This window comes from Protopterus annectens, chromosome 3.part1 (assembly GCF_019279795.1).
Source record: "Protopterus annectens isolate FY-2018-M chromosome 3.part1, PAN1.0, whole genome shotgun sequence".
In the NCBI taxonomy this organism is placed as follows: Eukaryota; Metazoa; Chordata; order Ceratodontiformes; family Protopteridae; genus Protopterus; species Protopterus annectens.
This window is the reverse complement of record NC_056732.1, coordinates 116,297,690-116,325,238: the sequence shown is the minus strand read 5'-3', so window position 1 is coordinate 116,325,238 and position 27,549 is coordinate 116,297,690. Positions and strand designations below refer to the sequence as shown.

General features: G+C 37.6%; 1 protein-coding gene across 1 annotated transcript in view; it reads right to left on the bottom strand.

The window, feature by feature from the left end:
* Positions 1-27,549, bottom strand: part of LOC122797639 (coiled-coil domain-containing protein 178-like) — a 2,875,483-nt gene that overhangs the window by 1,344,715 nt on the left and 1,503,219 nt on the right. The window lies entirely within an intron of this gene.

Here is a 27,549-nt window from a genome sequence, read left to right as displayed (position 1 = left end):
AAATCAGAATATGATCCCACTGCACTCAGTTGAGTGAGCAAATGAGATGGGCCCAGAAGGATTATTCAAACACAAATTTACAAGAGGGGCGGGCAGTTTCAAAGCCACCAAGATTAACACCAACACAAAAACAGGGAGAGTGGGTAGGGAGCTAACTGACAAAACAGAGTCAAAACTTCCAGTTCAGTTAATATTCAATGTAATACAAATAAATCAATTTAAATGCCATATTATTTAAAAAATGTGCAGATAAAAGATACTTACATTCTCTTATACATCCAGTTGAATACAGCTAGATCTTAGCCGGCCAAAGCTGAGGTTTTAAGCAGAAAATATTCCTAAATGTACCACTTAAATAGGCAGTGACAGGTGATCAATAAATGAGACTACCCTCGCCTGCAATTACTAACAGCAATAAAAATCTAGCAAGCACTAACTGACAAAACAGAGTCAAAACTTCCAGTTCAGTTAATATTCAATGTAACACAAATAAATCAATTTAAATGCCGTATTATTTGAAAAATGTGCAGATAAAAGGTACATAAATTCTCTTATACTTCCAGTTGAATACAGCTAGATCTTAGCCGGCCAAAGCTTGTCTTTGTGGTTCCTGGTATTTGCTTTATAATTAGTTGGTTGTAAGCAAACATGAGGCAATTTCTACAACAAGCCCTTTTTTCATGATTAGGCTTTTGTGGTGAGAATTAAAGTCAGGAGTATCTGATTTGCAACTGTGTTGGCAGTGCTCGTCACTGCAAATTAGTTGTTCTGTGTCCAACTAGGCATTGTTGAAATATCAAGGATGATTTGACAGGAAAAATTTCAAACTCAGGGTGGCCGGATCTATACAGGGCACTGCCAAACACTTCAGGGGAAACTACTAAAGTAGACCCTGACAATTTATGAATTAAGTATTTAGGGGAGATATTCTGAAGTTAGGTTAAACAATAGCCAATCAAGCAGTACTTACTGAAAAGAAAGAATTAAGCTTTGTCAAGAATGATGGATAGTGGGGATTCACCTAACTGGCTACTACCTGGCTACTACTAGTGCTGATCTTACCACCGCTTCACCCTGCTGGGATGCAATGCCCGATTTCTTCTTCTCTCACCAGAAGAAAAGCAGTAGCACTAATCCCAAGATGAGAAGTAATACGCAAGCTCTTTGGTGATCATCAGTATTGTCTGAATTATGCAGGGGTCTGTAGACTTGTTGTAGTCTTTTCCTGGTACATAGCTTGAACACCAGACCAATCAATAAGGTCTCACACAGACACTCACTGCCCAAACAGAGGCAAGAAGGGATTCAATGCCCTCTACTCCCTCTCACCAGGAGCAAAAGAGAAACACAAACTCTAAGCTGGCAGCTATGAAGCAGTTATCAGGCTTTCAGGTGATCATCAATCTCTAAGAAATAATATCACTATGCTCCTTCAATCACCAGGAGCAAAACAGAAGCACTAATCCCAAGAGGAACACTGAGAGGCAAATTTTGAGCTCTCCAATGATTGGTAGCCTTGGACCAGATGTTGCAGATTTTAAAGGTAAGATACGAAAATGGGTTATCTGAAGAGTTACAGTGTGCAATAATCAGTTAGATATGACAGCGGGGATAACTCAAGCTTATCAGTCTATGGAGGAGTCACTAATTTTAAAAGAGGAAGACACATTGGGTGTGGGTGTGCACTTAGTATTCTGACACTATGGAATACAGTAAGAGGCCCAATAAATTTAAATAAATGAAAGGGGAGTGACTTCATAAAGCTTTTCTAGTAAAGCCTAAACAGTCCACCCCTTAATGTTTAGCACTAGTTCCCTGTTAAAACACTGAGCTTGTCTGGGATTTGAATCTGGGATCTCTTCCAGCTTGAGTGAGAATCATACCCCAGATCAACAAGTTAGAATGTACTACAGTGGTTCAGATTACCAGTACTATGTAAATATTCATGACAAAAAAAAAATCATATAGAAGTCTGTGATATATTTATACCCCAGTCACTTATTCATTTGATGACTTATGTGGGGATGATACTGGACTCCAGTAAATCAGTTTCGTAGACGTATCAGGTGGAAATTAGGCTAAAGAAAAATGCATCTGTTGATAATAAAAAAATAGTTATTTAATGCAAATCACTGGATAAAAACAAATTACTCAACCAACCAGTGAAAATGTAATATCCTCAAAAGTAAACTTTAATTGTTATAGAATATGTTCATGTCAAAAGCAGAACTGAGTCCTGTAGATGTCAAACAATCTAAAATTAAAAATCAAGTAAGCTTAATACCTTTCCAATTGACTGAGTCTACTGTTTCCCATTTAACTTCCAGTTTATGTGATTTAACTCAGTCAAGCCTGTAATATCATTTTTGTATACTTCCAGTTCACACCCATAGCTCCTTATGGCATCCAGACGGTTTTTGGGGCCTGCCTTCTTTAACCAAGTGACTTATCAGCTAATAATACGTAGCATTAGAAACTACAAAGAGTTATTAACAAAATGACAGTAAGATTCATAACCTAGGATTCATATTTTCATATTTATGTTTATATTTTCATAGCTGAGAGTTCTGCATGTTATTTATGGTTATGGTGTGAAATGCCATGGTGGGAGACAGGAAAATTCATTATCAGTATCCATTTATGTAACATTGTACTTGTGACATTGCTAGCTATTTGTTAGTAATTATGAAAATAAAGAAGGGGCCAGATTCAATAACGCCTACACTAAGTGTACACAATATGTATTCAAGAACATCCCTACCAAAACGTTTGTGCTTTCCATTCATTCAAAACGATTATGCTAAGTGTACATGTAGTCTACACTTTGTGGTAATCTTTATGAATCCCTGTCAGTATTTAAAGCTGGAAGAAAATAAGTAGGAAAACAAAATTAAGGAAAACGGTGTGAGTTATACCTGTGTTGCCTGTTCACTCAGAATGGTGCACACTTAGTGTAGGTGTTGTTGAATCCATGGAAATATTTACATATGCACTCAATATTTTAAAATTCAAGTGACTTACAAACTGTTTCAGTACATCAGGTGAAACCTTAGATGTTCTTGAAGAAAATTCTTTGATATTTGCACTGTAAGTTACATATCTTCAGAGATATTCAGTTTTATTTCTATTGCTAATTATGCATTATACAATGACCCCCCCCCATTAATTTTCCAAAACGTGCATGCTGATTGGACAGAATGCACGTTGTAAATCAGACTTATACTAATGAAAAAAGGTCCGGTCGCCTGGACTTTTTCCATTAGTATTAGTATTTTTTTACAGTAACGGAGAATGCAAGATCGCCGTTGCTGTTTAGACACTGTCTCGCTATGTTAAAGGAGTTTAACATAAGGAGACAGCTTTGAAAAATGTAGTGGAGATTCTCTGTTATTTTTTTTAAAGCTGTCTCTCCATGTTAAACTCCTTTAACATAGCGAGACAGTTTGTAAAAAGCAACGGAGATCTTGCTTTCTCCGTTGCTTCCACCCACAGCTCTGAGGTACTGCATAAGCATATGCATGTGCAGCACATCAGAACTGCCGTAGAATACCTGCTGTGGAAGGGCAGCAAGGAAGTATTATACAATGCCATTATTTAAGAAACATAAGTATTTTTTTTCTTAAATAATGTCATTGCATAATAGCAATAACCCACTTCTGGGTGTGGGTAATGCTGGATTTAGCAAAAAAGAACGAATAAATAGAAAATGCTCACATTATTACAAAAACAAAGCTTTTGGGAAATATCCCTTCTTCAGTGTTCAAACACATTACTTAAAATCATCTTAAATAAATGAAGTAATATACAACACATGACACAGCCATCCAATAGGAACACACAAATCATTAACCATTCAATTAAAAAAACATATTATAATATAAAAACACTTTGAATAAAAATAGAAAATAGAAAATTAAACCTAACACTCATTCAATAAAAAAAGCATGATTATCATAGAAGTATAAAGACTTATTTATACTGTTTTTGTTTAAAATCTAACATAGGTTTTATTGTTACCATATTATTAAGCCCAGGTGCTCTATCAGCTTTGAGTTTTATAATCCACTTGTATTCAGACATCACTAATTTATTGTTTATGTCTACAAGCCTCAGATTTTTATATACAACCTCTAAGACTTTAAATTTAAAGCTATGTGAGACTCCCTCATCCATTTTATGCTTTGCTAAGGCATTTGTTCCAATGCCCCTTCTTATATCCGATTTGTGCTCAATAATACGGTCCTATAATTATCTCGAGCATTTTCCCACATAAAACCCTTGGCATTGTACACATGTTGCCAGGTAAACTATCATAGCCATATTACATGTTGCCTGGTGTTTAATGTCATATCTTAATTTACTCACTGGCTGCTCAAAAAATGTTTTTATCACAAATGTCAGAACAGCAGCTACAACTACAGCAGAGAACTGTTCCAGGTTTATACGCTATTTTATTCACCAAATTTACTTCAAAATCTTTATAACATAATTGTCTCTTCAAGTTGTTCATGTTTCTATATGCAAATCGAGGTATACTGCCTAATATAACACGTAACTCAGGTTGAGACATTAAAATCTACCAATTCTTTTTAATTATTGTCTCCACAAATTTTGTCATACTATTATAAGTAGTAGCGTATCTTAAAACAGGAGGTGAGGTTACATTATTTTCTTTCATTATTAATGAATGATCACTAATATGTGGGGGTGCCAAAGTGGTTCTATTTTTTAGTATATTGTCTTTTATTTCCATGACATAATCCTTATCATAACCTCTATTTTGAAATTCCTCACACAGGATTCCCATCTGTTCCTCACACTTTCTAAGATCTGCATTCAATTTGCTAATTCTTAGTAACTGACTTTTAATAATACCACCAAACACATGTCGAGCATGCATACTTTTTGCATGCATATATTTATTAACTTGTACATTCTTTCTATGTACACAAGTTTCTAACTTATTATGTTTTTTATATAATTCAACATCTAAAAAGGACATTTTGCTATAAGAAAATTTCATGGTGAATTTAAAAAAAATCCATGGTGTTGTTTAAGTACTGAGCAAAGCACTTTAACTGTTGTTCATTCCCTTCCCACGATAAGAAACAATAATCAGCAAAACGCTGATAAAAGGGAACATTTTCTCTAAATGGATTATTACCACAGATAACATATTGTTTCTCCCATCGTAAAACAATATTAGCATATGCGTTTGGCATGGGGGTACCCATGGCTACACCTGATGTTTGTAAATATGGTTGCCCATTACATAAAAACACATTATTTTCCAAAACAACTTCTATTATACTGCAAAGAGTTTCAATCTTTCTCACCATCATATTCGCATTGCAACACAAAAACTCTCAAATTGCATTTACTCCATATTCAGTATCACAGTAAATAGAGAGCCTATATCCAAGGTCACCATCATATATTCTCGAGTTCCATTATCACCATACCATGAATAAAGTTTTTTTTTAAGAAATCACCATTGTCTCTTATATAACTGGGACATACTGGCAGATATTTACTTAATTTTTCCTGAACATATATGGATAGGGGCTCCGTTAACCACCCTCTTCCTGAGACTATTGATCTCATTGGTGGTACAGTGAGAGATTTATGTAACTTTGGTATTCCATATATAACTGGAATAACTGGACTTGGAACAGAAAAATAATTAAAACGTTCAAGTGTGATATCCCCTTGCGTTTGCATTTCATAAACAAACATATTACCTCACTAATAATCTTTCTCACATCACTAAATGAAATTTCTCTAAAAGTATGTTCATTATTCAAAAAGCACCTCATAAGTCCAATGTATTAATTTTTATCAAAAATAACTGTCGCTCTGCCCTTATCAGCTTGTTTAATAATTATATTCTTATCATCACATAGTTGCTTGCAAGCTAAAAATTCAGCATATGACATATTATAAGATCTCACCTTTAATCTCCCAATGGAGATATCATTATATAGTTGTCTGAGCTCATCCTCACATACAATACTGAATGCGTCCAGTATCGGACAGTTATTAGGAATGAAAGTGCTTTTCTTTTTAAACTTATCAATTACCTCATTTTGCATGTTCTTAAACAACATTTTTAAGCATACATTTCTAATAAAAATCTTCAAGTCAGTCAATGCTTCTACAACCGTGTCCTTACTGTTGGGAATAAATTGCAAACCCTTGTTCATCAAAATTTCCATCTCAGCAGTTAACGTTAAGCTCAATAAATTTAAAACAGAGCTTTGCGGCTTAATAGTCATCTGCGACCCTGCTTGCTGTGAGGTAATGGGCTGTTTTTCCTCTTGCCCGTTGCTGGATTCATTCGTTGCTGAGAACGCCCTCTTGATTGTGGGCATTTGTTGACTTCTACCTTTTCTGGCAATTTGGCCACTATCGGTTGGAATAATTTAAAAAAAAACTTCCACTGGCTTGTTTTTCACCGATGTTGACGTTGACCCCAAAGAATTCACATCATTTTCAGCCAACACGTTCACAGTAGTTGAAGGGGGTCTCGCTGTGTCTGATTCATTAATATTACCTTGCTGGCCAATCATGCCGCCCGCTACACTGTCCATGATATTCCGCATTTTGTGATTGGAATACTGCGATTTCTGAACATGCCCATACTGAACTTGCAAAACCTTTTCAGTTTCCGAGAAGGTATCCAGTTCATCCATTTTACCTGTTTTTCCTCTAGAGTAGAAATTATTACTTACATGAGTTTTCGGCCATGAGAAGATATGGCCCATTTTAAAATCATTAATGTCTCTTTGTAGTTTATGTTGTTTGATTGCCTGCAATTTATTATCCAATATATTCATTCTATTTAACATCAGGTAATAGGAACCAGAGATACACAAAATTTACTGATCCAGTCAATTCATTCTCCATTCTTATGATTTCATCTGAAAGTTCTTTTTCAATTGGTAGAAAGTGTTCATTCATCAAGAGCATGTAATCTCTGCTCAATTTTAAATTAAGTTGTTGCCATGCTTTCAGAAGCTCAGGGTATGTGTTGGCATAGGCAGGAATTTTCTTGGAATGATGTTAAATTCCAGGTATGCTAAAAAGCTCAACCGCTGCCACTGACATCTTTTGAAAGTTTGTACCTTTCTTTCCAGTTGAATTAACAAATTATTTAAATTATCATCTATCTGAGAAACAGGAACCACATTCATTCCATTGGTGCCCATTACTTGATACACCAGTGGATTACCTGATAATAGCAGCAAGTTCTGTATTGATTTCTTGCCACTTAGGTCCATTTTTTAATGCTTATCTGCTACATATTTTGTACTGGCTGTGTCATTTTCAGTTTTATGAAACACGTGACCACTGTAAATCCAAACAGTTGTTATCCAAGAAAAACAGATCAACCGTGGTTTGCTACTATTACTCGTTGTATTCACAACTCAGCCAAAAAGAACGGATAAATAGAAAGCGCTCACTTTATTACAAAAACAAAGCTTTTGGGAAATATCCTTTCTTCAGTGTTCAAACACATTACTTAAAATCATCTTATTTAAATGAAGTAATATACAACACATGACACAACCATCCAATAGGAACACACAAATCATTAACCATTCAATTTTTAAAAAAACATATTACAATGTAAAAACGCTTTGAATAAAAATAGAAAATAGAAAATTAAACCTAACACTCATTCAATAAAAAAGCATGATTATCATAGGAGTATAAAGACTTATTTATACTGTTTTTGTTTAAAATCTAACATAGGTTTAATTGTTACCATATTATTAAGCCCAGGTGCTCTATCAGCTTCAAGTTTTATAATCCACTTGTATTCAGATATCTCTAATTTATTGTTTATGTCTCCAAGCCTCAGATTTTTATATAAAACCTCTAAGACTTTAAATTTAAAGCTATGTGAGACTCCCTCGTCCATTTTATGCTTTGCTAAGGGCATTTGTTCCAACGCCCCTTCTTATATCCGATTTTTGCTCAATAATACGGTCCTTTAATCATCTTGAGCATTTTCCCACATAAAACCCTTAGCATTATACACATGTTGCCAGGTAAACTATCACAGTTGTTTTACATGTTACCTGGTGTTTAATGTCATATCTTAATTTACTCACTGGATGCTCAAAAAACTTTTTATCACAAATGTTAGAACAGCAGCTACAACTACAACAGGGAACTGTTCCAGGTTTATACGCTATTTTATTCACCAAATTTATTTCAAAATCTTTATAACATAATTGTCTCTTCAAGTTGTTCATGTTTCTATATGCAAATCGAGGTAAACTACCTAACATAACACGTAACTCAGGTTGAGACATTAAAATCTACCAATTCTTTTTAATTATTGTCTCCACAAATTTTGTCATACTATTATAAGTAGTAGCGTATCTTAAAACAGGAGGTGAGGTTACGTCATTTTCTTTCATTATTAACGAATGATCACTAAAATGTGGGGGTGCCAAAGTGGTTCTATTTTTTAGTATATTGTCTTTTATTTCCATGACATATTCCTTATCATAACCTCTATTTTGAAATTCCTCACATAGGATTCCGATCTGTTCTTCACATTTTCTAAGATCTGTATTCAATTTGCTAATTCTTAGTAATTGACTTTTAATAATGCCACCAAACACATGTCGAGCATGCATACTTCTTGCATGCGTATATTTATTCACTTGTACATCCTTTCTATGTACACAAGTTTCTAACTTATTATGTTTTTTATATAATTCGACATCTAAAAAGGACATTTTGCTATAACAAAATTTCATGGTGAATTTTAAAAAATCCATGGTGTTGTTTAAGTATTGAGCAAAGCACTTTAACTGTTGTTCATCCCCTTCCCACAATAAGAAACAATCATCAACAAAATGCTGATAAAAGAGAACATTTTCTCTAAATGGATTATTACCACACATAACATATTGTTTCTCCCATTGACTTAAAACAATATTAGTATATGTGTTTGCTGTGGGGGTACCCATGGCTACACCTGATGTTTGTAAATACGGTTGCCCATTAAATAAAAACACATTATTTTCCAAAACAACTTCTATTATACTGCAAAGAGTTTCAATCTCTCTCTCTCTCTCTCTCTCTCTCTTTATGAGGCTTCGTCTTCATGACCAAACCACACCAACCGTGGGTAAATCCAGCATTACCCATACCCAGGCATGGGTTATTGCTATAATAAAGCATATGTTTTCACATTTCTGTAAATATCTCAATAAACATGCACTCATAGATGAATTTCTTGTTGTCGTGTTCTAGGTTGTACAGTTTTCCAGATATGAAAATGTGTTTGTGAAAGTTACAAAAAAATGTAAGTTAGGGTTTGTGTGCATTATAATATAGTACAGTATTTATGGAAAATACCATGAATGCAATGACTATTATCATTGTAAAGAATACTTCTTACTGATAACATTGCTATTTGTACAGTTCTAAGAGCTTTTATTGTTCATAAAATAATTACATGTGTTTATCTTATGTTTTTTAAGCTTATTTTTCAGAAAATCCTCTAGAATGCAAGATGTGTGTAGGCTGTAGAGGTGTGACATTCCACAGCATATGGATGTTAATGAATTAGGAGAAAGAGCAAAATATGAGGCAAAATGACAGACAGCTTAGGTGGATTTCTCATCTACATATCCATTAGAGATAGGCCTATTGAATTATGATTCTATGACACTTCTGAATTCTCTATAACACTTTTCTTTTGGTGGACATGGTAATTTAGGTCACTTGATTAAAACTGCAGTTAACGTTGGATTAGTACGAAAGGTGGGATTTTTTCCTAATTTACAGTGATTTGGGGGTTAATTATACTATCTGTGGAACTGCAACAAGCAAAGTCTCCTGCAGGGGAAAGTTTGCAGGTTGTGGGGCCGTGACCAATAAAAGTGTTAATTTTAGTGGACCTTTTTCTTTGTGCCAGAAACTAGTCTTCTGTCTGTTTTTCAGCAATAAATCACCTCTGATCAGGTTTCACTCAATGAACAGATAGGTTCATAGGTTCATAGGTTCATACTAGGCTATCTGCCCTAGGGCATTTATAAGCCTATCCCAGAGTTTTGTGGCTTTTGCCACCCCTTTAGTTTGAAGGATACTATGCCTATTATTTTGTTGTGCCTCTGTCAAGCAGTGACACAGAGGTTATCCCTGGGGTATACCTGTGATCTCCCATCCATTGGTCAAGATTTCTCTTGAACAAGGCCAGCGAGGTGCTCTGCCTCACATGTACCGGGATTTTGTTCCACAGCATAGGGAGTCTCTGGGTGATGAATCTGTCCCTCCAGCACGTCCTATTAATAGCCATGTTGAGGTTTAAGTCTCTTGCCCTTGTAGTTCTGATGGATTTAGATTTTTTGAGGTGAAGCATGTCCATTAATTCCGGGTTGGACATGGCCTTGTATGTCAGGCACAGGTCACCTCTGAGCAGACGGTAAGCGACTGAATAGAGCTGGAGTTCATTCAGTCGGGCAGCATAAGACATATTTTTGAGACCCTTTATCCTTTTGGTGAGGAACTTTTGGGGCCTTTCCAATTGCTGCAGGTGTTGGGTCAGATACATTCCGAATGGGGCATTGTACTCAATCATTGGTCTGATGAGTGATGAGTACAGGGGAATGATGACCTCCCTTGATCTAGATGTGAATCCCTTCATGATCAGGTGGGCAATGTAGAAGGTCTTCCTAACTACTTTGGCAACGTGAGTGTCAAACGAAAGGTTACTGTCAACCTGGGTCCCCAGATCCCTGATAACCTCTTCTGTGCTTAGTGGATTGCCACCTATATGGTAACTAGGGGTAACCTTGTTTTTCCTGAAGGGTATGACTATGCATTTTTTGGCGTTTAACTTAAGCCATGGCTCTGGCACCAGTTATCCATTTCTATGAGACCTTTCTGAAGGATGTCTGTGTCAGATGGGTTTTCAACTATGGTGCCCAGTTTGCAGTCATCTGCAAACTTTGTCAGCCATAATCCTCCTGTGTTTGCTTGAACTTCTGAAAAGTAGATGCCGAACAAAAGTGGGCCCAGGACTGAGCCCTGTGGGACAACACTTGTGACAGGCTTGGAGTCAGACATGGCACCAGCAACTCTGACCCTGTGGGTTCTGTCACTTAGCCAGTTTGCAACCCATCTTGTGGCGTATGGGTTTACATTTAAGCTGGTGAGTTTTTCAATGATACCCGAGTGGGGTATTGTGTTGAAAGCCTTTGCCAGGTCAAGGTAGGCTGTGTGGACTGCCTTGCCTCGTCAATGGCCTTGGTGACTGTTTCGAAAAAGTCAACCAGGTTTAAAAGGCATGATCTGCCCTTGACAAAGCCAAACTGGGTTGGATCCAAAGTCTGCAAGTCCCCTATGTCTTTATTTATGAGTTCCATTATGATCCTCTCCATGGCTTTGCAGACCAGGCTTGTCAAGCTGATGGGACGGTAGTTTCCGGGGTCGGTGGAGGCACCTCCTTTGTGAAGTGGGACCACCTTTGCCGTACGCCACTCCTTGGGTACGTATCCTGAGGTGAGGCTAAGATTAAACAGCTGCCCTAACTGCGGGTTTAATTCCTCATTGTGTTCGTGGAGCACGCAACCGGGGACACCATCTGGTCCCATGGATGCTGTGTTTTTTGCCTTGGAGAGAGCAGGTCTCACCTGAGCATTTGAGATGTTTGGGGGACTACAATCCTCTGGTATAGATATCTCTCCTTTTGGGGGGGAGGGGGGGGATTTGCACTGAACCTGTCAGCCAGTATGTTGGCAATGTCTGTAGGTTCAGTGATTTTTACATCATTTTGAACTAATTCTGAGCATATCTGGGAGTTTCCTCCCAGGTTTCTAACATAGCTAAAAAAGGCCTTATGATTGTCTTTTGAGTCCTTAGCGATTTTTCTCTCAAAATTTGCCTTGGATGCTTCTATGAGAGATCTCAGTTTTTTACTTATAATGATCAAGGGTGTCTTCCCTTTTACGGATTTTGCTCTATCTTGTAGTAGCTTCTTCCTTTTGTTGTAAAGCTTGTTTTTGGCTGGGGTCCACCAGACTGGACACTTGCCTTTGGTACAAAGAGTCTTTGTTTTGTTTGGGATTGCCTGATCCATGCAGTCCTGGAGGTGCTGGCAGAAGGCATTTGTAAGTGATTCAGCGGTTTGAGTAATGGTTTCCGCTGGCTCGGGGGCCTTGAAAGAGACCACACCAGTCTTTAGGAGTGTGAAGTCGGCTTTTGAGAAGTTCTTCACTGTGGTCTTTTTTATCTGGGGTGGGGGCGGGATGTGGACTTCAAGTGAGATTAGTTTATGATCTGATCTCACCAATGATGGGTATACTTCTGGTGTTGAACATTGTGACCCCATGTTTGTGATGATGAGATCTAGTATGTTTTCTCCTCTTGTGGGGATGGTGACTAGTTGTTCCATGGCATTTAAGTTTATGAACTCTAGGAACCTTTGGGCTAGAGTGTTGGGGCTTGAGTAGTGATCCCAGTCTTTATTTGGATAGTTGAAATCACCCAGTATGATGGTGTTTGGAGATATATTTATCCCCTCCAGTGTTTTCAGGAAAGCTGTGTGAGGTTCCTGAGTTTGAGAGGGTGGCCTGTAACAGGCTACAAACTGCAGAGCAGTCTTGCCTACGGTTAATTGCACCTGGATGGTTTCCGATGCATCGTGCATTGCCACCAACCTTGAGCTGAGGGTGTCCTTGATGAATATGGACACCCCCCCTCCTTTCTTGGTGTTGTCCGGATTTTGGGGCCGGAACGCATGATATGAGGTAAAACCTGATAGTGCCGGGGTGCTCTCAGGAGCCTTAAACCAGGTTTCAGTCACAGCACAGACATCGATGTTCTCCATACTGAGAAGGGCTTCAAGTGCGTGCATCTTGAGGTTGAGACTTCTGGCATTGAACAGCATTACCCTTAGTTTTTTTCCTTTTTTGTGTTCTAGGGTGGTAGGTTTAGAATTTGAGCCCTACCTAAAAAAGGCACAATGGGGGTGGCAAGAGCCTTTGCCAAAATCCGGAAGCCCAGGGGTGACAGGTGCAAGCCGTCCCTTGCAAAGCAGTGTGACTTGTCCAGCATGTCATCCCAGGCAGACAGATATTGGATCCCCTTTGAGTGACACCATAGTTTAAGCCAATTATTAAAGCTGATCATCTTGTCTTCGTATTGTGGCATCATTCTTGGTGAAGGTAGGATACTGCTCAAGGTCAGGGTCATACCTGCCTGGGCTACATAATCAGAGAGCTCCTCTATGTCTCTTTTCATGTAGTCCAGGGAGGTACATCTTAGGTTGTTCACACCAGCATGGACAATGACTGAGTCTACTTGTACCTGCAGTTGAGTGACCTGAGTGCTTGCGTTATGTGGCAGATTCTAGCGCCCGATAGGCAGCTTACTGTGACCTTCTCCTTATTCAATCTGGTGAGCGGGACATCAGTGTGTCTGACTATGGAGTCACCTATGACGAGTGTGTCTGGCATTGTGTTTGGCCTTAAGGGCTGTGACTGTTTGGCACACTGACTCTGTGGTCTATGTGTTGCATGTACTGTGCCCTGTGGAGGCAGTTGTTTGGGTGTCTGCTTTGGTGGCCTCTGCTGTTTTGGTAGATTTTTGATCAGAGCCTCCGAGTATGTCTTTGTGTGTTTATGTGTATGATTTGAAGTTGTGATAGTGCTATGTGAGACTGGGTTTGTGGTGTGTGTGGTTACCTTCTCCTCCTGTCTGGTCTTGCCAGTCCTATGTTGAGAGAGCTCAGCCTCCAGTTTGGCTATATACTTGCATCTCTCGCATGTATTTGTGTTTTGTGGGAGAAGGAGAGGGTTGTCAGTGTACATGAGGCAATTGTAACATTGCCTCAATATTCCCAGATTCACCAACTGAGCAGGAGAGGACACTAGCAACTGATCCCTCGTCATGCTAGAAGAAATAGACAAAAACTTTATGTAGATGAGTTTGAAAAAGACTTCGGGGGATGTGGTGTTTTTAGGCCGGTGGGGTACTGTGTATAATAAAAAGTGCTATATCAGAGTAAAAAGTACTTTAGGAGCAAGTGCTAGGCTTTACAGATAGAGAATAGTCTACTTAGGAATCAAGTAGAGCTGAACTTTTTAGTTAGAGAATAGTCTGGTTAGATTAGCAGTACAGTTCAAGAAGAGCTGTTCTAAGGGAAAAAATGAAGAGTGGGCTTTAGGTAGCCCGAATAGTTTAACCTTGATTAACCGCCGCTGCTCTTGTGTGCTCCTGTGGCAACTCCGCGCTAAAGCACGCTAAAGCGTGCTTTATAGCAGGGGGCTGGAAAAGGCAGGAAATGACCCAAAATGGCCAATGAACTACAAGTTACTGTCTTAAACCACTCCTCTGAGGACAAACAGGCAGCTCAGTACTCCCCACTCTCACTGGTGAGTAAAGAGATTTCCCCCTGACCAAACAAGGAAAATGGAGAAGTACAGGAACCAAGACAAAGCCCAGGGATCAGCAAAATCTGATCACTGGAATAAACTATTCAGGAAAGTATGGAAAACAAGAATATTTTTTTGTTTTTTTTCAAGTTTTTTTACACAGATAGGACAGAAAACACAGTAAATGCTTTGATTTTCGGTTAAATGCTATCAAAAGCTAGTACACTTGAGTGTATTAGCCTGTAGTTTAACTTTTAAGCAAAACTTAAACTAGAAAGTGCAACAAACAATTCAAGCTTATAAAAACAGGAAAAACAGGTAATAACTCTATAAAATAGGCAGAAACAGTCGTCGAAAGGCACAATAGTTTGAAAATGCAGAAAAAAATACTTAGAATCTGGAAAGTTTATCTTTTCTGGTCTCTGCTGCTCTAGGAACTCTGCTGGATACCACGAGGAGCTGTGCTGAGTTCTCTACAGCCAGAAAAGCCCACCAAAGCGTGCTTTATAGCAGGGGGCTGGAAAAGGCAGGAAATGACCCAAAATGGCCAACGAACTACAAGTTACTGTCTTAAGCCACTCCTCTGAGGACAAACAGGCAGCTCAGTACTCCCCACTCTCACTGGTGAGTAAAGAAACTTCCCCCTGACCAAACAAGGAAAATGGAGAAGTACAGGAACCAAGACAAAGCCCAGGGATCAGCAAAATCTGATCACTGGAACAAACTATTCAGGAAAGTATGGAAAACAAGAATATTTTTTTGTTTTTTTTCAAGTTTTTTTACACAGATAGGACAGAAAACACAGTATTTGATTTTCGGTTAAATGCTATCAAAAGCTAGTACAGTTGAGTGTATTAGCCTGTAGTTTAACTTTTAAGCAAAACTTAAACTAGAAAATGCAACAAACAATTCAAGCTTATAAAAACAGGAAAAACAGGTAATAACTCTATAAAATAGGCAGAAACAGTTGTCGAAAGGCACAAAAGGTCGAAAATGCAGAAAAAATTACTTAGAATCTGGAAAGTTTGTCTTTTCTGGTCTCTGCTGCTCTAGGAATTCTGCTGGATACCACGAGGAGCTGTGCTGAGTTCTCTACAGCCAGAAAAGCCCGCCAAAGCGTGCTTTATAGCAGGGGGCTGGAAAAGGCAGGAAATGACCCAAAATGGCCAATGAACTACAAGTTACTGTCTGCTTTCATTCCATTACTATATATTCATTCATCTGGTCAGGAACTACCTGAGTAAAGCCATTTTGATGCCAACACTTAATAAGCTAAAATTTTCAGATTATCATAACTGCAAATTTTGCCAAAGGTTTTGTATAATTAAAATAGAGATGCAGAGTTCTCTTGCTGCATGTGGAATCACACCTACCACCATTAGAAAAGAAAGACTTTTGAAATCTCCATTTTGTTGAAAGTAACAAAACAGGCTTTGCTGAACTGGACACTAAACAACAGTATTTCAATGATTTAATGTCAATTTCTCAGACTGCCCTGGACTCCACAGGGATTCCAGAGCATGAGAGATCATGCGGCTTCTGGCACGAAGAAAAGGACTGCTTTGCAGGAGCAAAGGTGTCACATAGTTTAACATCTAGGCTTAAAATGTCTCTAAGGTCATTAGTTTAGTAATCTCATATGATCCTATAAATCACAAATTTACCCTTGGCTTGTCACCTGTGTCTGTTATGGACAGAGATAGACTGTAGATACCCTATGGCATACACCACAGCCATTCTAGTCCTTGGGCACTGATAATCGGGAAACTGGGGCATGAATGGCTAGGCTTAGAAAGCCTTATTTGATCCTGTTCAAAAGCTCAGTACAACAGTTACACGTACAGCTAAGAGCTCACAGAAATCTGATAAGAAAACAGTAAAAACAACACAACTTCAATATAACCTCACAGACCATGTTCTGAAGAAAAATAGTGCTGATGGATATTAATGGTAATCATTTTCCAAATGACTGAGAGGGAGATATAGACATCACCATTATGAAGATTACAATGTCTAAGATAGAATTTTACAAGCACATACAGTTATAGTCACATCTATGAGTGTAGTTATAAAGGTACACTAAATCTATCATTTATCAAGGTCTGAAATAATGCATGCAGCATAATGAGCAATATATATTTCATTTTAGTTAACTGTATGTACCATTACTTCTTGAAGAAGCAAGAAGGACTTGTTTTTCATGCAGTGCATTTCTAGTGTTGAATTTTCAGCCACAGAAATCTCTACAGAGTTTGCAAGTATTTATCATTCCTGCAAGAGTTTTTTAATTTAGAAAGGGTGTTTCTGGATATCCTAGGATCTGCAGAGTTAAATGGCTTTTTCATGAATGAATGAAAGATTTAGCAAAAACAAGCAGTTTGAACAAACCACCAACTGTGAACTAATTAAAGGTCTTTTCTTTAACACTTCCTTGGTGAACAGCATTTGCCTTTTTACTTCTCAAAGCTAATTTTATTCTACATACCAACTTTAATGCAGTTAATAGAGATCTTTAATTGAAACACAAGATACCAGGGAAGGCATGTCATTTTCATTTATGATACAATAGTGATTATAGCTTGTGAACATTTACACTTAATATTGGTAATTGCAAACCATCTGCTAACTTGCACATCTTAAAATACTCAGTGACTTGTCCTTCACAGCCATGTACAGAGCTATCTAAATTATTAAGACAGATATATGATTAAGACATAAAATTGTAATTGTATAAAATGAGTAACTTTGCAAATTTCAGAGATTCATTAAGCCCACTGTGCCTGATTCAGGACTGCTTCAAAAAGTATGTTAATAAAAAGTACTGAATCTGTTAGCCTTCAGTAATTAGTCATTTATAAACTATAGAATAGTAATCAAAATGAAGCAACAAAAAAGTTTCATAGCAAATATTAATTAATTGTATATTTTAACAGGGTAGCTGAAGTGGTCAAATAAACCTTTTCAGCTACAACATGAGACAAAACTTTGAAACAGTATACATTAAATATTACGAAACAGTATATCATTGACAAATGTCAAACAAATCTTAAGAACAGCAGCACATGTTAAAATGCCTATAGAGAATACATTTAAAAAGCTAGTAATACATTAATATATTTTATTTATTATTTTCTAGGGAAAGAAACAAGAGTTAGTGAAGAGTAAGCTTAAATGAGTGGTGTATAGACTGGGGACAGAGAATTAGAACTGCACTGGCTACACTGCAAAAAGACATGCAAAGTAAGGAGAAACAAAAAAAGCTTTTAAAGTAGGAAAGTTGTCAGTGTCTGGGGAGCTGGAACCAGTTTAGAAAATGATCATTCATCTGAAGAGAAACTAACATAGTTTATTTTCTTGTTAATAAATCAGCAAAATTGCTGCTAGGATAAGGATTGTTACTGATAGTAATTATTTTGCAAAGATGACATGGGATTCCAGATGTTTTTAGAGAATATTGTTGAAAGGAATGACATTTTTTTTGGTAGCAAGAAGAGAGCAGGATGATGCATAAAGTTGGCAGTAATGCGTATGTATCTCGAAAGGGCAAATGAACCACCATATTTCGTTTTGAGCATTTGTAAGTCAGGAGTATTTTAGGAGCTGCTGAAGGAGTTAAGAAGTATGTTTTTGATGATGGATGTTAAATAAGAACTTTGTTATACATAATGGAATCAGGGGTAAGGTGTCTTACAAATCTGTAGCAATGATGGAGTCTAGCAAGGCCTTTACTGACAATTACATTAACATATAGGTAGAAGGTTAGAGAAGGATCCAGGGTGACACCCATATATTTACTGTAGTCAGTTGATCAGATAGAGTTGTCCCACAGACCAGTGATACAAATGGAAGAGTTTGAAAGTAATCTGTATGGCAGGCATCGGCAACCTATGGCATGCATGCCAAGCGTGGCACATGGAACGATTTTCAATGGCATGTTGAGTGAGTTGAAATACTGTAAGTATGATCTCATAAAAAATTTGAATTGAGAGAGAGAGAGAGAGAGAGAGAGAGAGAGAGACTGCATGTATGGAAGCAGAAGCGACTGTGTGTGAGAGATTAGAGAGAGAGAGAGTGAATGAATGCATGCATGAAAGCTGAAGAGACTGTGTGTGAGTGATCAAAGAGAGAGAGAGAGAGAGAGAGAGAGAGAGAGTGAGTGAATACATGTATGAAAGCAGAAGCAACTGTGTGTGAGAGAGATCGTTGAGAGAGAGAGTGATCGTAACTAGTTATTTAATGCATTGCATAATAGAATTAATACCTGCAATGCTTATCTTCCTCTAGCCTGAGGATTTAATTCATTGAGCTATAAAACCTGCCCATTCATGACTAAATTGCATACTAATTCTGATCTCTGACATGTATTATTTTTCTAACCCTGTCATGGCTTTGTAGTTACATACAGTAAACTTTATATAGCAATATTCAATAAACAGTTTTGTTAGGGCAGATCCCCCCTGAACCCTCATCATACTGTAGGCTACTTCCTGGTGACCTGACATATACTGTTCTCTGACACTGCTCAGTCTATGTTAATTGTACATATTGTAAACATTTTAAACATGTGTTTACTATGCAACCAAATGTACATATACAGTATTTATGCTTACTCTACAAATGAGCTATGATCACATATCTGTACTATGACCATGCATTGTTTTAAAATGTTAACCTCTTACAACAAGTTATCCTATGGTTTGTTATTCCCTATAATATGTTATCTCCTATTTTCTATCCTGTATTTGTTTATCATGTAGGACTTATTACTCTGTAACTTTTGTGGAGTTTTTCTCCCCAGGACTCCACTGAAAATGGTCACTAGTTGTCCACTCAGACTATCCTGGTAAATAAATGTTAAATAAATAAATAAAATGCCTTCTTCCTCTCATGTCAGTTGAGCCACACTGAACAGAAGAAATCTGGCAACCCTGGCTTAGGCTGGCATGCTGAGTCACTCTGTAGCATTACTTGGGCACAACACTACTAAAATGTTGCTGACCCCTGCTGTATGGTATGCCAGAGAGGATTTTCTCAGTTTTGCTAGCATTTAGAATTAGTTTACTGTTATGCAACCAGATACATAGATTGTTAGTACAGTGTATGATGGGCAAGTTGAATGTTATTCATGTATTTGCCTTCTCTTAGCAGGTTAATGTTATCAGCATAAGGCATGGATTAGGAATTGGATAACGATAAAGGAAAACTATTGATGACAAGGAAAAAGAGTATGGCCCAAGGATGGAGCCATGTGGTACCCCAGATACAAGAGTTGAGCAGTTAGACGTAAAAGATCTGCAGTATTACTTAGACCAGATACAGCGGCATGACAATCAAAGACAAACCATATATGAAAGGAGGAGAATGGTCTACCAGGTCAAAGGCATGTTTCAATCAACAAAGACAACACCCTTGAAGTGTGCTGTATCCATTTAGTACACATAAACTATTGTCAAATACAAGGGCACTGCTGGTGTTAAAGGCGGGCTGGAATTCAAGCTGTGCATTTGGTAAGTGTGTGAAATAATAATAAGTGGTTGAGAATCTATCATATAACTATATATTGAATAACTATATCGTAAAACACTTACATTTTGGATCTCAACCACCAAGTGCTATCTAGAAGACCAAATTAAAGCCTGGCAGCTTAAACATAATCAATTCCAATCTCTTGTACATCATAAATCCAGAAAGGATCTGGTTGTGTTCATATCTTTATTTTTGCATATACAGTTGAAGAAAACAGTATAGTTGATGCAATTTCTGTTTCTAATGTTTTCTACAATACTGCATAAACACAAATGGACTCCATAAGGCAGTACTGATGGTTAGTTTATGTAGAAATAGTGACCCCTTTGTAAGCATAGCCAGATGTTGTTTATATATCTAGTGATAAAACTCTTTGCTGTGACTACAATTTTTAGTTTATTCTGTCCACTTAAGGGTGTGGCATAGTCAGTTCAGAACTGTGCTATACTACCAATTTTGCATCGTCTTTCCCTTAATTCTTCCACATTCCCTGTTACAACAGTACTTTCAGCAACATCTTATTGCATAGTCCCTTAAGTCAGCTAAATGTATAGAAGGTTTAACTGTAGCTCATTACTCTTATATGACCAGCAACTATGCACATTCTGATATATTTTCCAGATGCATTTTTCATTAGCTTATTACAGAAATATTTAATAATATTCAGCAAAGCTTGTTTATCTGACATGTATCACTTCCAAAATGTGTGTGGAGAACAAAGTTTTGCATTATGACGGCTTTGAATTCACAGTATTCATTAAAGAAGATTTGCATGCAAAATGCAGGAAGCTTAACAGACATTGAGAATGCATTTTCATAACAGTTCAAAGTTCACTTCTCAATGTTTTGTGCTTTGTATTCTAAAGTTTCAGAATTACACAGCAGAAGGCTTATTACCATTATAAGAATTAATAACTTGTCTTCTAACACCATATAAGCTGTACAAAGGAATAGATGTAAACAAGAGCCTGTGATCATTTAGACAAAAATTCAGTCAATGTAACAGAACAGAAAGAGAATAAAAGAGAATCCCATGGAAACAAGAATCTTTTAATAAACAGAAGTATAACTGAGACTTATAAAAAGGGCAGGAATCTCAGTATGGCATGGATAGATTAGAAAATAGGATATGACAGCATCCCACATTCCTGGAATATATAATATTTACAGAGGCATATGAGTCATCACAAACTGATAAATTATATAGCAATTAAGATGAAAAAAAAAGTGGCAAATATAAGGACAAATTACTAGCCGGAGTGTAAGAATCCAATAGAGTATATGTCACCATTACTGTTCTGCAGAGCTGTAACTAGGCATCTGCAGGTACCAGTGGTGTGGGAGTATAGTACACATATTGATTTATGAAGCAGAAAGGATACTGCTGCGTCATAAATGAATGCCAATACTGGATTTGTGGTCGTGGCCGAAGCCCTGAAGTGTTAATGTGTGAGGTGAGTCTTTAGAAATTGCAATAAGAAGATTGCAACAGTTATAGAAGATGCAAAGCATTTTTAGTTATTTATTTTTTGTTTAATTTTGAGTTAGAGGGAAAAGAGTTTAGGGATATATGCATGACACAGATGGACCTGTGGCTCTACTACTTTGCTTGCCTTCAATTTTTTAAATTGTATACTTAACAGGTAAGGCTATGGGCACAGTCTGACTTGAAGAAAACAGTCCTGTCAACTTGTCAAATGGCATCTCATCTGCTTTCTGTGGATGATCTAACACTATAGCTCATCTCACAAACAAATGAAAATACAGCTATATGTTGCTCAAACCTTTTCAGGTGGCATAAGAATGCCATTTGAACTTGATAAATGTGCAAAAACAACATTTGTATCTGGACAATTAAAGCATGAAGAAAAGATCACACCTGGAGAGGAATGAGGTATGAAAGAATTGCCAAAACCGGGACTATGTAGCATAGACAAATGAGAACAAAACTTAATAAGGAAAATTTTAGAAGACTGAAAATAAGAGTGAAAATTGTTTTGGCATCTAGCAATGAACTTCAAGCTGTACATCACTTTGTCCTCCCTGTTCTAACTTAGTTTCTGGGTGATCATCTGGCCACAAAAGGTATTGGATCAGGTGACTATGAAAACAAGCAAACAAAAAGTCTGCTTGATGTACAAAAAAAAAAGTGCTTGCCAACATTATATTTCATTCCCTCTGAAGGAGGATGGGTCTCCTTGAAAATGACTACATGTATATTGTCCAGTGATTGCTGGACAGCACACATATTTGTTCACATCACCAATCCAAAATAGTGTTAAGTTCTAATCCATAAAAGGAAACAAGTCTAATATTAGTTTTTTGCTCAAGTTAGCAGAAACATTTAGGAAAGGAGAAATAACCGGAAGTGGGCAAAAAAAGTTGTAAAGAAAGTCCTAAAACAAAAGAAAGAATATAAAGAATATGACTAGAAAAATAAAAAAAAGAAACTGGAAAACATACAATTATACTAGCAAGTACAGAGGCCTGCTAGAATAACAGGAAAATAACAGAACTAATTAAGTCCAACAAAGGCTAATTACAAAGTCAAGATACACTCACAAGTCAAAAACAACCACAAGGCCTTCTACAGCTATGTCTGCCACATCAAAGTCAGCATACAGCAGTGTGCTGAACTGGTGGCCAGTGGTGTTGACAAATTCATCTCAAGCTTCATCCCACACACTCCCTCTGCCTCATCCCATGAAAACACCTACTAGCATACCCCCAACTATTAGCAGGAAGTAGGTCCTGGAGGCTCTCACTAAAGCCAAAAACAAAGCCTCAAAGGGCCCACACAATATCCTGGGATGCCTCCTAACAGAATGAAACATTACCAATCAGGACCACTTGAGTCACTTTTCAACTACATCCTCAAAATAGGCTTTGTACCATGAGGATCCCACTTCACAAGGGTGGATCATCAACTGACCCCAGAAACTACAGACTTATTAAATATTAGTCTGACTAGTCTAATATGCAAAGTCATGGACCTAATTATCATGGAAACAATCAACAAAGAGACCAGTTGAAATAATGGTTAAGGTTGTCACTTCCTATGCACAAGGCACAAAGTTCAATCCTGACCTCCAGCCAATGTCTGTATGGAATATGCATGTTCACACTGTGTCTCTAGGGGGTCTTCCCACCTCCCTAAAACATGCTGAGTGTTTCTATCTGAAACTCACCCATGAATGGAGTTGTGAGCAGCAGCACAGACTGTAAATGGTGCCCTATAAGGGGAAGAGTTGTATAGACAAACCGTTTTGGGCATCTACTGTGGTGTACAGTATCCTCAAGATAGAAGTGCACAGATCACAGACTACACGCCTTGGCAGGGCTAGCCATATAATGGTGTAAAATATGGCTCTAGGTGATTCGGCCATGTTGACTAATGTCACCAAATGGGCATGGGTATTTGCCGGTGATAAGTGAATTGAGGATCCGGCCTACTCCGACCTATACCTGGGAACCATGCTAATGATGGGAGGGGCATATGTGCCCCTATTGTCCAGTGTGTGCTCATCATAAAGCCCAGCAGCCCTGGATCAATAAGCTACTGGCTGACTGGTGTCCAGTTGCCCAGCTTGGCTTACCTGGGATAGCTATGTTGAGTTAAAGCTGTATTTAAAACCAATCAACCTGTTAAACATTAACTTAGAATTCCTACAGTCAATGTAGGTCCACTGACAATCTGGAGCTTGGAAATGGATGACATGACAGCAGCTGGGCATCCTATGTATCCAGAAGACAAGAGGAAGGTCAGTACAACAAAGCCACTTGGCTTGGGATCCAGAGTCCACTACTCAGGGAAAGGAGAGGCTAGAAATGATGTAACAATTGTTGTGAGGGATAAGCTTCATAAGACAGTCATCAGAATTAGTGATAGAGTCTTGGCAATAAGACTTTGGTGTAATGATAGGGCAGTTTTCATAATCTCAGCTTATGCCCCATAGCAGGGTTGTGATAATGATGAAAATAATGTATTTCCTCTACATAAAGCAGGACAACATGAACTAGTGTTGATAGCGGGTGACCTGAAAGCACATATTGGGACAGAGAAAACAGGATGTGAGGACTGCCTGTGTCTACATGGGTGGGACAACAGGAATAAAGTAGGAGAGGTCAATCTAGACTTCTCTCTGGCAAATGGCTTGGTGGTGGCCAACATATGATTCAGTAAGAAAGACAGTCACAAGATCACATAAAAGAATGGCCAATACCTCTTAGAATCAGTGATTGCAAAGTTATGTCTGTTTTGTTAAAGCTGGTGATTAAGAATGGAAGTACTGATTCTCAGGGAAAGGACATCCAAGGACAATTTGGGGGTAATGTTTAATTGTCTAAATGATCAGAAGGAGAATGGCCTCTAATAAAGTTGAGCATTTGGGCATATGTATGTGAAGGTGTATGTGTAAAACTTGCTTATCAGGGTACAGCACTAATCACAAGTGACTAATTTCAGTTTCATAAGATGAACTCATATCACCACAGAGATCCCTCTCTGTGGTGATTTGAGCTCACCTTTTTGGACTGCTTTGTCATTTGACTGAACTGATCCTTATCCAAAGCTTGGTGTTCATTGGTTGTGATAATTTCAGTCTTTACCCAGGAATAAAAAGAATGCTCGACTTGTGTTTAGTGAGACAGCAAAAGTATAAAAAAGATATACAATAATATACCATTACAGCTAACAAAAATAAAAATATATATATATTCAATTGTAATAGACATTATTTGCAAAAAATCAAAACAAGTCTCATTTAGAAAGTGACGTGCCTCTATGATAATTACAACTGGGTGTTGTCTAAGTGGGAATAATATTGGTGAGTGGAGTGAAAAATATCAGACAGAGTTAGTAGTTGCAGGAAGATATGTTACACAAAAGATTGTGTAAGTGAGAAATGCAGACTGTTGCAATAGAACATGTCATATGAGGGACAGTAAGAGTGTTACCATCAGGAGAAATAAAGACTGATGTAGTTCAGATTAGATGATATGATTGGGTAAGAGACAACAACATTTGGCTGATGAGAGAAGGTGAGGCTTGATTTGCATCCTAAATTTAGGGTAAGATAAGGTGTCTTTTATTTGTGGTGTAAAACTTTCCAAGAGTTTTGGACTTATAGAAAATAAGAAGTTATTAGTATTCACCATAAAATTCCAACTGCATTGTCCATTTTCATTCTCCCATAATAATTGGGTTCAGATCTGACCCTCAGATCTGACTCAGCCGCTATTTTCAGTTCATGGCCACTAACAAACTTTAAAGCTCCACCCTTACCCATAATGCTCTATCCACTAACATACCTCAGATCTTGTTTGCTGGCTCCCAGAATAAAAGGAAATATTATCATCATGCTAAACAGAAAACCATATCTGTAGCTCAACATAAGGAACAGTGGTTTCCTTACAATGTCTCATTCTTCCAGAAGTCATTAGTTCAAGCCAAGGGGCTGATGGGAGGAAAGCTGAGGAAGAATGAAAATGGACAACACAGATGGAACGTTATGGTGAGTACATAACCTTTTTTTCTGATGTTGTCAATTTTCATTCATTCCTCAACAACTGAGACAGACTCCCGGAGAGGGTCCTTCCATCTTGATTGCACCTGGCGAGTGTTCTTTTACTTTAGGGCCAAACAAAGAAGTTTACAGTAAAACTGAGGGATGTAGACAGGTGGTTCTGATGAGATGGGAGCCAATATCAGGATATGAGGTGGTGAGTAGGTTGGAGATTTCAAACAGGAAGTCAGAGGGACAGAATGTAGCTGTTGATGTTGGTGGGTTGTTTTGAATATCCCTTTCTGTGAATCAACTGATTTCTTTCCACAATTGTTTTGGTGATTTAGCTAAGGATTTTTGAAATGTTATTTGTGTCATTGTGGAACTTGTTTTCTGAGGTTTCTGCCTGGAATATATTGTTGCTTATTGTTAAGAGAAAGATACCTTGACAAATGGACCTAAGAGTTGAAATTATTAATTTACATGGTAGAGGATGACAATATTCCTGGTATAATATTTTAAGAATAAAGGCATTTAATAGCAAGATGGCACTAGGTAAAACGGAGAGTCATTGCTACCTTTTGCAAGATTAAACAGTTGTTCTTCTTTCGGCTTTTCCCAGTTAGGGGTCGCCACAGAAGAACTCCGGTCCGCTAATTATTGGCAGTAGATTTTTTTACGGGTGCTAAGGTGCCAGCTTGACACCCAACCTTCAGCAAAGGCACGCCCATTCTACGCATGTCTTTCGAATGCTACTCCACCATGGGGAGGACATGCAGACTCCACAAAGAAGGCGACCCAGCCGAGAATCGAATGAGAGAACCTCTTGCTGTGAGGCAACAATGCTACCGCTGCACCACTGTGGCTTTTGCAAGATTAAACAGTGCTGTACCTAAATTCATAAATTGTGATAAAGTGGCACATTTTATTTAGTGTTATTTTAAATAAATGTGTATTTTGGGGAACAAACAGTTATAGAAGTGGCAATGCATATTTGAACCTCACAATAAATACATTAATTCCAACAGTTTTTCTTGCTTTGATTTAAATGCTGTAAGCACACACTACACCACTTTGGACCATTTCTACCATGATCTCAGTGTATAATCTTAAATGGTATGCTGGAAATGAATGATAAACCTTCATAGTTAAAGCTATTTACCTGTGTAACTGGTGCGTCTGCTCATTAACTAATGAGCAGATCTTGTTACAGTTTCTGTTTGGTGTGGAATAGCATAGTTGCATATCAACACACTACAGCAGTTACCTCACAAGTTAAGGCCGTAGAATAATAGCCAATTTCATTCTGTAGCCCTGTGTTGGATTATTTCACCCTCCACTGGCAAAACTGTAACTGTGGGCAGGTATTACAGTAACAAAGAACAGTAAACTCTTGAAAACAAAAGAATGCAAAAGGGAATAATAATGGGGTAGTTTATTTATTTATTTTTTATTTTTTATTTGTCAACCAAGTAAGTGAACTGGCTCCAGTATGTGTTTCAGCTACAGCCTAGGTCAAGGTCACACATATCAGTTTTACAAAGTAATAGAAGAGGGAAAAAAAACAATGGTTTTAAACTAAATAATAGATAGAAACGACTAATAAAAACAGTGAAACAGTAATAGATGCAAAGAAATTGTAAACTTGGGAATACTGAATCATATGTCACAGAGTACATGTTTAAAATAATTTTTTTTATTTTTTATTTATTTATTTAAATTTGTTGACCGGGAGTGTCCGACTGGACGTGGGTCCATTTTCAGCGGAGGCCCGGGGAGAAAAGCTCCAAAGTAAAATAAACAGACAGTAGTTACATTGGATTACATAGTGATTAACAATTTAACATAGAGATTACTTACAACATATTTACAGATGAAGAACATAGTACATCAGTAGGCAACTAGAATCTTTATCTGTGAAGTACATAACAGGCATTAACAAATGTAACAATGAGAAGTTCCTGCTGTATAATAAGTACTAGGCTTATGAGCATCTGAGCTTGCTATCATCAAGGTAGTTAGTGGAAGTGAAAGAAAGGTAATAGTTGGATGGGGTGGATGATATTAGAGTGGGAGTTGCAAGGGCATAGCCAGCATGTTTTTAGGTGCTCTTTTAATAA